The following is a 16,549-nucleotide window of genomic DNA, read 5'->3' on the forward strand; positions in this document are numbered from 1 at the left end:
AAACTGATAGGCTAACTGAAAAATAAGGTAAAATGTTGTTTTTTTGAAAATTTCAATATGTATAAACCTGTCAAATAGGCAAATTTCAAGACCCTCTAGAGGGAGAAAGAGTTGAGGTAGGTACTTCAAAATACTTGTCCTGGATATACTTTTGTAGATTTTTTGTTGTTTATATTATTGACTTACAAATAAAGTGAACATATCATTTGATTCCTTTTTTAAGCTCTTTACAAATGTAGTAATTGCTTCTATTGCAAATACAGATTTTAGCCCTTTTTAAGCTAATCTAACCTGACCTAACCTTTAGATTAGAAACTTGTTGGGGTAAAATTCTAGTTTAGTGACTTCTTGCTATCTCTAAAAGAGGGTAGGTTAGGAAAATAAAACTTTCAGGGATAGGTCTACAGGCTAAAGTATGTCCCAGGAAGGTATTTTAAAGTTCCCACCTCCACCTTTTCTCCCTCTAGAGGGCCCTGAAATTTGCCTACACAACAGGTCTACACCTATTGAAATTTTGAAAAAATAACATTTAACTTAATTTTCAGTTACCAGTTGCTTTTTCTCTGCCTTTAGTTCTCAAAATGTAATTCCTGTTATTTGAGTAGAATTCAATGTTTTTTTTTTCAATATCAATGTTTTTTTTTTTAAATTTAGGAAATATATTTCCATATCTTTAAAACCTTATAAATTGGGATTGAGCAAAGTTGTGAAGCTGAAAACAATTTTGTTGAACTACATTCAAGCAGAACATCTATTTTGTAAGGTTTCACTTTTATAACACAAATATTTCTAAAGGTCATCAAAGGTCAGGGGCTTCTAAAGGGAGAAAGAGTAAAGTTAGGTATTTCAAAGTACCTTCCTGGGACATAATTTATCCTTTAGACCCATCCCTGAAAATTTCTTTTCCCTAACCTAACCCCTTTCCAAGATAGCAAGAAGTAACTAAACTAGAATTTTACCACTTGTGGTGTATTTATCTAAACCTTCTTCAATTGGCTTTCCTATTTTTGATATTTTATTGAAAATGCATACTTTAATTGAATATTTTTGTAAAATTTCTTATTTAACTTACTTGTGGAAAGTCAGTGCTTCTGGATTATATGACATCAAAAATGGATTTGTGATGAAACAGTAAGTTTGAGACTGATGTTTTAATCTTTTTTCATACTCAAAAACTAGACATATTTTTGTAATTTTCAAGAGCTCAAAAGTGCTTAAATTTGAATTTGCAATAGAAGCAATTATTATATTTGTAAAAAGCTTAACAAAAGGCATCAAATGGTATTTTCACTTTATTCAGAAGTCAATTATAAGAACAATGAAAAATTTACCCATACTTTAGCCTGTAGACCCATCCCTGAAAGTTTCATTTTCTTAACCTAACCCTTTTCCAAGATAGCAAAAAGTAGCTAAAGTAGAATTTTACCAAAGTGATTGCCTAGCTTCCATGTTATCTTATTCCCAATTGTCTTAGACTTAGGAATTTGCCTGCTTGACAGGTCTAACCTATTGAAATTGTGACAAAGCAACATTTTACTTTCATTTTCAGTTTCTTTCTCTCTGGTAGCCTGATGTTCCAAAAATGTTACATAATGTTACAATTCCTGTTATTTCAGTAGAATTTTGAGCCATATCAGTTGTTTTTTCAGTTATCTTATACTTGATTCAAGCAGAAGATCTGTTTTGCAAGATTTCATTTTCATAACGCAAATATCTTGAAAGGTCATTGAAGATCACTGCCCTCTATTGGGAGAAGTAGTGGATGTAAGTTGGCTACTTCAAAATGCCTTTTCAGGACATACGTTAGTCTGTAGACCCACACCCAAAAATTTCTTTTTTCTAACCTAACTCCTCCACAAGATAGCAAAAAGTGGCTAAACTACATAATTAGTGCCGAAAATATTTTTGAGGGTGGAATATTTGAAAAGTTCAAACATGGATTCGTATTCAAATCTGGAAGAATTGGCGATTGGGTAGCCTGATTCAATTTGTGTGGCCAGAAGTAAAATTTCAAGATTCCATATTGTGGTTTTCATATGTCTTTTTATAGTCATTCCATTCAGGTTACTCCGGATGTTTTTCATTGTGACAGATTGTTGTAATGCTCTGCTGAAAAAGGAAAAATATTTTAATTACATAGGATAGGAAAATTTCAGTAGGCTAATCAATTAACAGTCCTAAAATAGCCAGGGAAGTGTTTATTCCACTAAAAAATCACCATCTATCTTTTTGCCCCCTTTAGCCTGTATCCAGTTCCTGATTGCCATTTAAATTTAATTTTGTCTGTTACTCATTTCTTATCCATATTACTGAGGGGTCATAGCTAAGCACTAGAAAAGTCATTGTTAAATAGCTTGTGCTTAAGTATATATAGCTTGTTGCAATTAACTAGAATTTTACCCTTATTTTTTTCTAAGTATACAATGTTTGATGTGTTCTAAGCCAAAAGAAGGACCTGTAGGCCTATTGAAGAAATTATTGTAAAAAAGGTATTCTTTATAATTTACATAATAATTATAGCTAATACATTCTACATGCAGCCCTACTTTACTTTACACTCAACCTTCCTAATATAGAAATAAATTGCTGAAATTACATATTTCCATTGATTCTTCCAATCAATCCCTGGACCCTAGTTCCTGTTAATTGAAGCAACTGTGAAAAAAACAAGAACTGGAAAAAAAGTAACAGGTGGCACAGTATCCTGGAAATATATAATTTGGGCGATATATTTGCACATTAGACAGGTTGGGGGTAATTTTTTGTTCTTCATATTTTTGGCACACAACTAAAGTGAACATGCCTCTGACACCTGTTTATGCTCTTTCCGAATATAATAATTGCTTCTATTGTAAATTCAAATGTAAATACTTTTTTACCTAACCTAAATAATTTTGGCACTGACAAAACATAGTAATATATTTTGTCAAAAACAACCAAATATGCATACTTTAGTTGAAAATTCAACACCAAGAAAGAAGAAAACAGCATAATATTGTAAAATTTATTTATCAACTTAATTGGGAATAATCAGTGCTTTTGGATTATATGACATTTAAAAAAATGGATTTTTGATGAAACAGTAAGTTTGAGCCGAATGTTTTAAAGTTTGAGACCAGTGTGTTAATTCTTTTTATGCCCAAAAACTAAAATATTTGGTCATTTTCAAAAGCTCAAAACTGCTTAAATTTGAATTTGCAATAGAATCAATTTTTATATTTATAAAGAACATAAAAAAGCATCAAGTGGAATGTTCACTTTATTTGTAAGTCAAGAATATGAACAACAAAAAATTTACCAATTATTAGTATAGTGCTGCATGATTTTTCTCCTGGGTACATAGACTAAGTGGAAGGTCACTTGTACCTGATGCTGTTTTTACTGTTTTTAGTTGGATAGAAAAAAAACAAAGAAAGTTCCTATTGAAAAGAAAAGAGCCCAAAATTGAGATTGAATTGTCAAAGCTTGGAGGCTTGCCCCTTCAGTCTGTTTAAAGAAAACAGATTCATAATTGAAGCTTTGTTCATTTCAATCTTAAAGGTAACCTATGTTTGTGACACTTCATTAAGTGTTTGTAAAGGGATACTTTTATTTATTCATTTGTCTTCTCTGTTTTCTACAAGATTGTTTTTTGATCTTTAAATTGATATGCATTTCTTACAAATTAATTAGTCATACCAGAGTTCCATTAATGAGTTTTTGACCTACTGTTTAATCCCTGGTCTCAAAATTTCATATAAATTTGTTGAAGCTAGGACACATAGAATTACTGGCTGTTTAAAGAAAAGGGATAGACAAAAGTAGGTTTTATTACACTAAAGCCCTAGGGTCATGGCAATTAAAACAAAACAATGAAGATTAACTTTAATATACTTGACATCACATAATTATAACACTCACAAAGAAAAACAAATCACAAAATTTTACTTCTCTGCTCAGTTGCCAACCTGAACAATTGTCCTAAATTTTTAAATCTTGCAAAATGTTCACCCCCATTACATTCACCAGCCATCACTCATGACCCCCACTCTTATCTATACATCAACAATTCAGGGAAAAGGAAGGACTGAAAAGGAAGTGCAATTGGAATCTGGGGCCCAGGCATCCTATGCTTTTGCATGCCCTTCCTGCTTACTGTCCCCAGATTGCTCTAGGTACTCATTTAAATTTTAGCCAATTCTTGCTTAGCTTAGAGAGTCACATCACTGACCCCTTTCCCAAACCAAATAAACTGGCAATGCCAGTAATTAAACCTGTGCTCCTTAGACAGAAAATTCTCAACCCAAATTGCCAACCACTTAGCAATGAACACAAATATGACCAGAAAACAACAATTACTTGAAAAAAGAAAATATTAAAAAAAAATCAAGTCATAGTTGCCAGGATGCCTTGCTGCCATTTTCTCTACTGTCCTATAAACAATATATATTTTATTTAGACAAATTAATTTTAAGACAGGTATCAACAAAACTCCATCAGGGATTGTATTTACTTAAGATACAACCAGCAATATTAATGCTTAGCTTTGTGATATTCTAGTCTTGAAATAATAAAAAAAGAAGAATTATATGTTCTATGTTCTATTTCTTTTCTACCAGCTCATTTGAGCAAAATAATTTGTGACAGCAATATGCTTATGGTTTGCTTAAAATCTCTCTAAATGCTTTAAAATAGACGAAACTTTAAAAACAAATATACTGATGAGAAAGAAGAATATTACCATAACTCTCTAAACTTGGTACTGTTTAAGACAATTTTTTAGCAAAACTTTAATGCTGTCCTATGTCATCTCTCTTAAAAAAAAAAAAAAAAAAAAAAAAAAAATAAAATCTATCAGATGTATTTTGATATAAGATACTTCAGAGAGTTTTAACCAAATCTATGAATTAAAGGACAAGGCATTCCTTCCCAATTTTTACAAAAGAAGAAGCTTGATTACAAAAATTTATATATCTTTAACAGAAAGCAAGTGACATTAATGAAATTAATCAAAACAAAATTCACTGAGATTAAAGAATATCAGCTATATATTTATCCTATAGAAGGTGGCATAAAAGATTGTTTCTCAAGTTAGAAAAAGCCAGTGTTACAGCTTAAAATTGTAATCAATAACAGGAATTGTAATTTAAGAACTAAGGCCAGAGAAAAAAAAAACTGAAAATTATGGTAATATGTTGTTTTTTCGAATTTTCAAAAGATATAGACATGTCATGTAGGCAAATTTTAGGACCCTCTATAGGGAGATGGAGTGGAGACAAGTACTTTGCAATACGTTTCTGGGACATAGGCTACTTTAGCCTGTAGACACATCCCTGAAAGTTTCATTTTCCTAATCTAACCTCTTTCCAAGATAATCAAAAGCAGCAAAAGTAGAATTTAAGTCATTCTATTTTCTCCAACTAAAAAATATAGTGTGGTTTAGATGCCAAGCCTGTTTGATATGGTAATATAAATCTTATTTGATATTTTTCTTTTTTTAGTTTGATATAGTAATAACAAATCTAATTAATGCAACCTTCAAGCCCTGGGAATAAGAAAAGGATATAAACAGTAGGTAAAATTCTAGTTAATTGAATTCTTGCTATCTTGGAAAGGGTTTAGGTTAGGAAAATAAAACTTTCAGGAATGGGTCTACAGGCTAAGGTATGTCTTGGGAAGCTATTTTAAGGTACCCAACTCCACTCCTTCTCCCTCTAGAGGGCCCTGAAATTTGCCTATATGACAGGTTTTTGACAAAACAACATTTTACCTTAATTTTCAGTTACTAGTTGTTTTTCTCTGCCTTTAGTTCTGAAAATGCAATTCCTGTTATTTGAGTAGAATTTTGAGCCATATCAATGTTTTTTTTCAAAATTTAAGAAATGTATTTGCATATCTTTAAAACCTTATAAAACGGAATTGAGCAAAGCTATGAAGCTGAAAACAATTTTGTTGTACTTCAATTAAGCAGGAGATCTATTTTGCAAGGTTTCACTTTTATAACACACATATTTTTAAAGGTCATCAAAGGTCAGGGCCCTCTAGAGGGAGAAGGAGTAGAGGTAGTTGCTTCAAAATGCCTTCCTGGGACATACTTTAGTCTGTAGATTCATCCCTGAAAGTTTCATTTTCCTAACCTAAACCCTTTCTGAGATAGCAAGAAGTCAATTGACTAGAATTTTACCAAACGGTAGCGTAGCCTGAGGGAAAAAAAATTTCAAGATTACATTTTAGAAACAGGATTTATTTCTGATAATTGGATCCAGAAAACTCAATTAGGCTATGTTCAAAGGTACAAAGAAGTTCCTAAACTTCTTGATTGGTCAGAATTAACCTAAGATAGACCTAAGTACAGTTCTGTCATTAATGCAATCTTCAAGCCCTGAAAATAAGAAAAGGGTATACATAGTAGCCTAGCCTGGGAATAAAATTCAAGATTGCATTTTAGAAACTAAATTTGTCAGCAAACTTAACTAACTACTTTCCTAGGCACAAAGAAGTCCTTACACTGAAATTTTACCCCATGGCTCGTAAAGGAATATGTCCAAACTCTAAAACAATGCCCTAGCAGAAAAAAAGTGAAGCACCCAACTAAACTAACCTTTTTAGAGTTACTGAGGATTACAACCAACCTACCCAAAGGTGATTTAAAACTATTTCTTCTTAAAAAAGCGTATGCATTAGAAAAAACTTTAAGGCTTTAGCTTGTTCCTTGTAAGGATTTTGCTCAGAGCTTGAAATAATTTTAAGCTAAAAACCTTTCGCCCTTAAGGAAACGGCTTAAGTATTTGGCCATTATGACCAAATCCTTAAAGGATTTTTCCAAAATCCTATGCGTGTGAACTTGGCATTAGTTTTATGATTAGAAGATTATTATACTTTATTTCTGCCCTTTTCTGATTTAATGGAGCTCTTACGTTAAAAAAAAAAATATTTTGTGGAAAAAATTTTTTAGATTACTTTCTGTTTGTTTTTATTGATGTAGTATTTTTTGTAGAATTTTTTTTTATATTTTTTTGTTTTTTCTATAATAAACCATAGTTTAATTTGCTATAATTTTTAACAACATATGTACTTTTGATAATCCAAACACAATAGTTGGCTTATCATTTAATTTAGTTTTATACCTGTTAAAGCTAACCAAGAAAATAAAACTTATGACATTTGCAGAGACTCATATCTATGCTCTTTGACAACGCGGATATACTTGAACCCTTTTGATTTAGTTAAATTGAAAGAGCAGAAATAGTCATAGTTGCAGCCTTAAAAGTTTCAAGTTAAAATACTCTCAGCTGTTCTTTTGATATTGCTGAGATGTATTAATGATAATCAGCATACACACAGAAGCTGTATCCATTAAAAAGTTATTAGAAGTTATTAGAAAAGTGGTGCTTTCTTAAGTAATTATAACCTAGTAAATGACACAGCATACACATGGGATTCTGATTAATGGATAATTCTTATAATTTAGATCTGTTTTGATGGGTGGTTTTGACTCAAAAACCTCTTCCTAGCTAATTTATATACCATGGGTTGGATCCCTATAGTAGCATAATATTTGTAGACATATATATATATATATATATTATATATATATATATATATATATATATATATATATATATATATATATATATATATATATATATATATACATATATACATATATATATATATATATATAATATATATATATATATATATATATATATATATATATATATATATATATATATATATATATATATATATATATACATATATACATATATATATATATATATATATATATATATATATATATAATATATATATATATATATATATATATAAAATGAGTTAGAGTTAATAGGCTTGGGACTGTCTGCGCGGACTTTGACCCTTGTTAATTGAAAAGCATTGCCAAGTGCTAAAAACCATGTTGTGACCAAGATGGGCCTAGAATTGCACAAAGCCTCCATTCATACTGGAGGTGCAAGGTACTTCTTGCTGTCTGGTTCTGAGCCAGCTTAAGCGCTTTGGTGTAGACTTGAGAAGATATGTTGATCACCATCCTGCACTAGTATCTAGGATTGTTGCTTTTCTTAAGGCCAAAATAATTTCAATGATTTAAAGAGCATGGAATTTAGAATGTTACAATGTTAAGAAATGACTATTGTATCAACATTTTGACTGACAAATTCAGATGATTTAAACTGGACTTTTTAGGAGTTTCAGAAACTCATTTCCCAGGGGTAAGAAGCATGAAATTAGGTGACATAGAATTTGTTTACTCAGGCAGAAAGATGAGGTACATAGATAGGGAGTAGGGCTCATGATGAATAAGGAAGCTGCCAAGTCTTTTTTAGGCTGAGAAGCTATTGATAATAGAATACCAATTGCTCATTTTATGACTAAAAAGTTCAGGGTAGCAGTAATAGTAGTTTATGTTCTTGTTGAAACAACTGACAGAGTTACTGGTTACTCAGATGAATTTTACTTACAGTTACAGGAGCAAATAGATAGGGTCCCAGGTAGAAATATGGTGTTTTTACTAGGAGGATTTTAATGTTCATGTCAGTAGAAATAGGGATAGATGGTATCCTAGCCTAAGTAAATTTGGTGTATGGAAAGAAAACAGTAATGGCTAATGTCTTTTTTAATTTTGTAGGTATAACAATCTAGTTATAACCAATGCAGTGTTAGGTCATAAAATGGCCCAAAAGTTGAATGATGTTCACATGGTGGTAAGACAGCAAACCTTATTGACTATGTTATAGTAAACCAAAGACTGGCAGGATCAATACAAGGCAATACTGGCAGGATCAATACAATACAATACAAAGACTGGCAGGTACTAGGGTATATAGGAACGCTGTTATTGATGCTAAAAGTAAAGATCACCCTCTAGTAGTGTTTAGGGTTAATCAAAAGCTGAAGTTTCAGAAGGGTAACTACCTCCCAGGAAGTTGTGATGCTGGTAGACTCCAGGATAAGAATTGGAGAGAAACTTTCCAGGAACAACTGAATGCTAAACTTGAGAGTTTAAAATTTGACAATGTGGAAAATAGTTTTTATAATTTTAGAAAAATAATTTGTGAAGTTGTTGATGGTGTCCTAGGGAACAAAGTTATGACTACAGCACGGAATATAAGAGAAAAAGCTTTCATGCTTAATAGAAGGAGGGGGGGGGTGTTTGTACAAATATTATTTGAGTGATAGATCATATGAAAAGAAAAGGAATGTAAAGAAAGTAGAGAAAACATTAAAATATGAACTAAGGAAGTGCGATGTGGAGGCCAGGGATAAAATTTTCAAGGATCTGGAAGATGGAGCTAGATGACATAATAGTAAAATATTGTACTAGCATATTAATAAATTGAGAGGGAGTGGTCAATCTGGACTTGCCCCAGTTAAAGATTGGAATTAGGCCACAATTAGTGATAAGGAAGGGGTTAAAGAGAGATGCGCTGAACATTTTGAGAATGTGCTAAACGAAGATACAGTTACAGGAAAAGATATTGAGGAAAATGGTTAAGTTTTTTTTACCTTGGATGTCAGGGAAGATTTGTTTTGTGTGGAAGAATTAGCAACAGTACTAAAAGGATTAAAAAATAATAAAGCTGCAGGTGCTGATAGTGTAGTAGCAGCAGTAGCATTAACATATTACCTTTTTGTCTGTTGAACATCCCTCTTGTCAAGTCTTGGAAGTGTCAGCTTAGTACAATTGGCTGTTGCTATGACATTGCTGATATGTCCTTTTGATAAACTCTATTATCATATACTTCCTGAAATTTTTGCCTTAATGGTCTTACCCTTACAAGTAGTTGTAATAGAAGTATTATTAAATATTGTAGTGGTAGTAGTATTAATAGTAGTTTGCACCATATTGCCTTTTGATCAATTGATCTTCCTCTTTAAGGATTCTTTGAAAGTTTCAACTGAATTCCCAAATCCATTCTTGAGGTAAACCCTTTTGACAATTGGCATGAACATATTGTCTTTTGATGTAGTTCAAATATGCTTCAAAATTCTCTCAAATTTCCACCTTCGTATAGTTAGTCTTAATAGTACTAGCATCACAGTAGTAGTGATGATAGTAGGAGAAGTCTTTGCAGAGGTAGTGTTGTATTAGTTGTAGTAGTAACTGTAATACTAGCAGTATTAATAGCCATAGTAGCATGTACATGTTGCCTTATGGTTAGTTGAACATCCTCCTGAAGATAGACCTACTCTGGTAGTTCCATTTTAATATGGTAAGCTGTTCCAAAAATATTGTTTATGCACCCTTTTGACCCCCTATTGATGCCCTTTTTATCTTAACACTCTTAGCATTATAAGTAGTTATAATTGAAGTTGTAGTTTGAGTTGTTTGTTGGTAGTTGTAGTAGCAGTAAAAGTATCATTGGTAGCAGTTTTAGTAATAACTTATACATATTACCTTTTGCTGGGTCACTTGATCTTTCCCTTTAAGTATTCTTTGAAAGTTCCAACTTAGTACCCTAATCAATTTTTGAATAGTGCTCTTTTGACAAACTGCTTGCACCTAGTGTGTTATTATTTAGTCCTAATTCCCCCTCAATTTTCTGTCAAATTTTCATTTTCATACCCATAGCCTTAATAGCATCATATTAGTAGTGGCAGTAGTAGTAGCAGTATTATTAATAGTAGTAGATGCAGGTGTTTGTTGTCTTTTGGGCTGGTGAATGTCTCCCTCATGATGCCCTAGCGGTTTCAAATTAATTATGCTAAGCTATTCCAAAAAAAATATTACTGATATGACTGTATGAGTAATCTACATAATATGTTTTGTTTTATTTCAACTTTCTCCTCACCATTTCCTCAGATGTTCATTTTCTGATATAATTCAACACTCCCCTTATCATTCTTTAAAAGGCTCACCTGAATGCCCTTTGTCTTTTCGAAAAGTTAAGATCAAATATGGCCTCTTTCCTCAGTATCATACATTATATGTAAACAATGGACAAATTGCTGAACTTACAGTTTCATTAAGATCCGATCACTCCTTCGTAAGTTGAAAATACGTCATTTTTTCCATTTTTTCAGAGCTAACCCTCCCCCCCAACTATCCCAAATAGAGCGGATTCGTTCCGATTATTTCAATTACGTATCTAGGACTTCTGCTTATTTTTCCCACCCAAGTTTCCTCTCGATCCCACCACTCTAAGCGTTTTCCAATATTTAAGGTCCCCTGACTCCCCCCAATGTCATCGGATTCGGTCTTGATTTAAAATAGGAGCTCTAAGACACAATATCCTTCTAAATATCGAATTTCATTGAGATCCGATAACCCTTTCGTCGGTTGAAAATATTTCATTTTTCTAATTTTTCAGGATCAACCCTCCTCCCAACTATCCCAAAGAGAGCTGACCCGTTCCGGTTATGTCAATCCCGTATCTAGGACTTTTGCTTATTTTTCCCACCATTTTTCATCCCGATCCCTCCAATCTAAGCATTTCCAAGATTTTAGGTCCCCCCAACTCCCCCCAAGGTCATAGGATCTGGTCGGGATTTAAAATAAAAGCTCTGAGACACGATATCCTTCCAAACTTCAAATTTCATTAAGATCCAATCACTCCTTTGTTAGTTAAAAATACCTCATTTTTTAATTTTCAGAATTAACACCCTCCCCCCCCCCAACTCCCCCAAACAGAGCAGACCCGTTCCAGTAATGTCTTCCTATATTTTAAGGAGATAAACCTCCTTTACTCGAACGTATCTTGAATGTTCTTGTCTTGTTTCGCACCTTGGCATCTTCTTCAAAGAGTCGAATAAATTGCAATCTATCCAGAAAAGATTTATGTGAAAAATTTTCCAAGAAACTTAGTTTTGATGTCCTCTTGTTGGAAACACTGTAGCTTAGAGGAGTTACAATGGGCATCCGTTTCTCCTATAATACAATTGCAAACCCTACTAAATGCACCCAGATTCCGCCCACCTTGGACTGTGTCTAAACCCGTTCCTACCTTGTCCCCCTTTCGTTGCTTTACCTCTAGATATGAAAAAAACCTTTGTCTTTCTCACTACAAAAAAAGTAAACAAAATATCCCGATAGTTTTCTTGTTTTATTCTTTGGTACTGGCGATGTCTAAATTTCATATTCGTATAAGTGCATCCAGGTTGAAACAATGGAATAAATACAATGTGTCAGGAATGTTGAAAGTTTGAGGGAAAATTGAGGGGTGAGGTCGCGTAAAATTATATCAAAATTAATCGTGCAAGCCAGATTTTCAATAGAATGTCTATTCAAAATCAGAGAGAAAACACAGGGTATTACGGTTGACTTTCATAGTTTGTCGATTTTAAACTGAATCAAATGACAACATGTGTGTCGAGTATTGTACAAGGGGCATATCTACGATATATCAGGACCGGCTAAGGTCAGGGCGCCTTAACCTGCTAGGTACGTTCAGTAAACTGCAATATATGTTCTGGTGTTTAGAATGAATAGGGGGTGTTTGGTTGGTCATCTTTGGGTAGTTTCTAATTGTTTTAGCAACATTTTGCTCGTCTTTGTTGATTTTGGATTTCGTGCTCATCTTTGGTATAATTTAACTATTTAGAAGTTCTTTATGAAATTTCTTTTGTTTAAAGTTTTTAAAGAATAATATTCAGCAGTTAAGGCATAAAGAGTTAATCCTAGACATCACGATAACACAGTCCCAGTGAAGAGCAATATGGACACAATGTATTATTTATTTATTTTTTTAAACCAGGGAATTTCGCATAGAACGAGTTGTCATAGAAATTTCAAAATGGGTTCATTCGATTGGAAATTTAAAAAGCTATTGATAACAAAATTAATTTTAAATCTTTTCACTTTTTTCCTTTAATAAATATTTTTTTTTGAAACCTCAAGGTATGACTATTAGTATGTGTAAACAATCCATGGTCATTTAATTTTTTTTCAGTAAAGTACAAATTATGCTTGGTTCTTGAGAAGGCATGGGAGGTTGTCAGCTCTGCTCATGTTAATTTTTGGTTGTTTTTGAGTTTGACCCGGTTGTTTGTTGTAATTACTGTTCGTTTTTTTTTTCATTGATACTGGATTAGTGGCATTTTTATACTTGGAAGATTATTTGAATTTTTTCTGCTCATATTTGGATTAATAGAGCTTTTTGCTTTTCTTTGAAAAACTTATTTTGAGGAAGAAGTTTTTTAAATTAATAGACTAAAAAGTATAACGCGTAAAATTTTGCTTCTTAAATTTATCACTGAGGGAAGTGCCTTTACAGAAACTGTAAAAGGTATAACAAAATTTTGAAGGCTGAATTGTACATGAAAAATATATTAATATATATTAAAAATATATTAATGTATATGAAAAATTTGTATTTATTTTATGGCTCTAATCTTAATTTATTTTAGTTGTTCCTGTTTCAACGCTCTTCGACAATCCTACCAGCAAGCAATGTTGTAAAACACCTATCAAACCCGATCCCACAAGGATTTATGTAAAAAAAAAAAAAAGAGTTTGATTTTCAACACCAAATGCTTAGTAATATTTATGTACTCGCTGATAGTGATGTAACACAAAAAGAAGTTTCGGGTCTTCTCTTCAAATCATCGCCCAAGGAGGACTCTTTTAAGTATAGAATGTGTAGCAATCGTTTTTCAACAACTAAACCCTTGTGTACAAATATTAAGACTAATACGGGGAAGAATCCCCTGGAGTGTATCGTTTGTAACAAGAGATTCACCACAATTTCGAATTTGCATCGTTACAAGAGTTTGGTTCGTCACGAAAAAGCTCACTCTGCAGAAAAAGCTTTCAAGTGTGAGAGGTGTCGAAAATGTTTTACTTCAAAATGTAATATAATTGCTCATCATAGAATTCATAATGGCGAAAAACCTTTTGAATGTTATCTATGTAAAAAACGTTTCGTTTCTAGAAACAATTTACGTTATCATCAAAGAACCCATTTTGGAGAAACACCATTCGAATGTGAAACGTGTCGGAAATGTTTCATGTTTAGCTCATATTTTTCTGACCATCAAAGAACTCATACTGAAGACAAACCTCTCGAGTGTGAAATATGTAGAAAGTGTTTTGCTTCAAATTCCAGTTTAGCAGCTCATCAAGATATCCACAGTAGAGAAAAACGTCTTGAATGTGACACATGTGATAAACATTTCAATTCAAAATACGGTTTGTATCATCATAAAAGAACTCATTCTGGAGAAAACCTTTTGAATGTGAAATATGTAGAAAGTCGTTCACTTCAAGCTCCAATTTATCTGTTCATCAAAGAACCCATACTGGTGAAAAACCTTTTGAGTGTGACATATGTAGGAAATGTTTTACTTCAAGTTGTAGTTTAACTGTTCACCAAAAAGTTCATACTGGAGAAAAATGTTTTGAATGTGACTCATGCACACATTCAAGTAATTGTACACATTCAAGTAAACAACAAAGTTGTTTACCTCAAGTTCCAACTTGTCTGGTCATCAAAGATGGTCACCATATTGACCAGTATGGTCACCATACTGGTGAAAAACCTTTCGAATGTGATATATGTAACAAAAGTTTCACTTTTAGTTGCCAGTTGTCAGAGATGCCATATTGAGGTAAAACCTATTGGGTGTGTCAGTCTCTAAGTGTCTGATGAATTTATCAAAATGCTTATTTCGAAATTATCAAATAAATCATGCTGAGGTAAAACCTTTCAGTGTATATTTTTTTTTACCATAAAATAAAAAAAAATCGCACACTAAAGCAGAAGCTATTTTGAGTTGAATTTGGCAGTATTTCTAAGACTAGAGGAAACTTAAAAACTGTGCTACCTGAATTTGCGCCTTATTTATTTTGTTTCTGTTATTTTTGTTTTTGTTTTCATTGCTGTTGAAGTTAATTGTGTATTACTAATATTTTTTTTATCTTCAAATTAACTAAAAGGATAATTAAAGTTCATTTTTTAACCTTATGTAATGTAAAAAAAAATACGTGGATGAATTCACTAAGAACATTTAGGTTTTTTTTGGCTGATTGAGTGAAACATATTTTAATTTGATAAGAATGCAATCAGTTGGAACCGGTAAGAGCACACCGAAGAAATTCGTTGGAAAGGCTGTCAGAGCTGAATGTGAATTTCAATAAATCCGTTATGTTTAGTGTTATTCATATTCGTCTTCTTCAGAGGGACAGCAGAATAATCTCGGGGGATTCCCCTATCATTCGTTTAAACATTCTGAACTGACCCGCCCCCGAAATCTATCCTTCAGCTTTTTTTTTCTAATTTAAGTTGTATTTTGATCGGTTTTCTTGTAATTGAAACTTCCTGTACAACTCCTACTCGGTGCAACTTGATCCTTGTGAATGTTCAGTGCCATTTAACCGAACTTGCTCGTTCAACAAAAGAAAAATAAGACACTACCGAGTATCCAGCACATTTTTGGAATCCCCAAGAATTTATTTCGTAATTAATTTTAGTGATGACATTAACGAATCAGGTATGTACTTTTTCAAAACTTATTCTCCGCTTGTAAAGGAAAAGTTGACCATTTCAGTAAAATTTCAAGCGTTGGACATGAATGGAAATAAAATAATTGTTAAGTTTTGTTTTTTGATCCACTTTGTCACGGCATGTTGCTTTTTGTTGCAAAATATAGACTGCAAAAAAGGAGAATACTGTGTTGCGTATTATCTTTAAAAATTACCAGATATTTAGTTCAACCTTTGCTAGAACATCCGTATTTCACTGAGAAAAATTTCTTAAGAATACTTTTAAAATGCATTTACTGTAAGATTTCGATTGAAAGAGGTTAAATTTAGCCACTCTACGAGACAAATACTCAGCAAATAATGTATCAGCTTAAGGGGAAAAACCAGATGGATTATATTTCCTTCGTTTTACACTTTCCAAAACCCTACGGAAAGTTGTCTCGAGAGGAAGAAGAGTGAAAAAGTCTACAATGGACTATAATCCGTAGACCTCTACGTGAGGAAGCATTAAAGTTAAACTTTGGTTAACCTTTTTCGTAAAGTTCATAAAGTTGACCAATAGGGAAAGAGTTCCAGAACAAAACTTTTTGGCACCACTGTCAACTTCACAAGAAAATAGGAAAACCTAGGGAATCTTCATATGCTTGATCCTGAAAACAGAATATGTAACAAGTCCTTATGCTTCATTAGTCTATACTCATACCCTAAACTCCTTATTTCTTCAAGACTATTTCTCCAAAATATGAAATGCTTCAGAAATTTGAATAGTTTGCTGCTCAAAACCTATGTAAAGTACAAGGCTCATATGAGCGGTGAAAACTTTACGGAAACACACTTTGCAAACGACTTTACGAACGCCGTCCTTAAAGGATTATTTTTCAATTTTAATACAAAATAGACAGGGCCAAAAGTATTAGCCTCTTTGGCTCCTGATGTTTTTCAACTTCATTTGAATTGCTATGAGTATCTTACAACAAAACACGGAGCATTTTACAACATTCGTTTCCTGTCATTTACTGGCCTAGAAACATTGGAAGATTTGAAGTTTAATTCCAAAGTGGCTAGTAAAACAGGGAAGATTATGATATAAACATGGGCAATATGATAGTTGCCCTCACACCCCATAAT

General features: G+C 32.5%; 1 long non-coding RNA gene across 2 annotated transcripts; it reads left to right on the top strand.

Annotated features, from left to right (window-relative positions):
* Window positions 1-4,756: 4,756 nt before the first annotated feature.
* Window positions 4,757-15,605, top strand: LOC136036562 (uncharacterized). Of its 2 annotated transcripts, none has more exons than XR_010619746.1 (2): window positions 4,757-5,045; window positions 13,348-15,605. It is a non-coding gene; the product is annotated as an uncharacterized LOC136036562 (long non-coding RNA). The 2 variants fall into 2 exon arrangements; XR_010619747.1 differs by lacking the exon at window positions 4,757-5,045 and adding an exon at window positions 6,066-6,271.
* The last annotated feature ends 944 nt before the right edge of the window (window positions 15,606-16,549 follow it).

The sequence above is a fragment of the Artemia franciscana genome, chromosome 2 (genome assembly GCF_032884065.1).
Source record: "Artemia franciscana chromosome 2, ASM3288406v1, whole genome shotgun sequence".
NCBI classification, from domain to species: Eukaryota; Metazoa; Arthropoda; class Branchiopoda; order Anostraca; family Artemiidae; genus Artemia; species Artemia franciscana.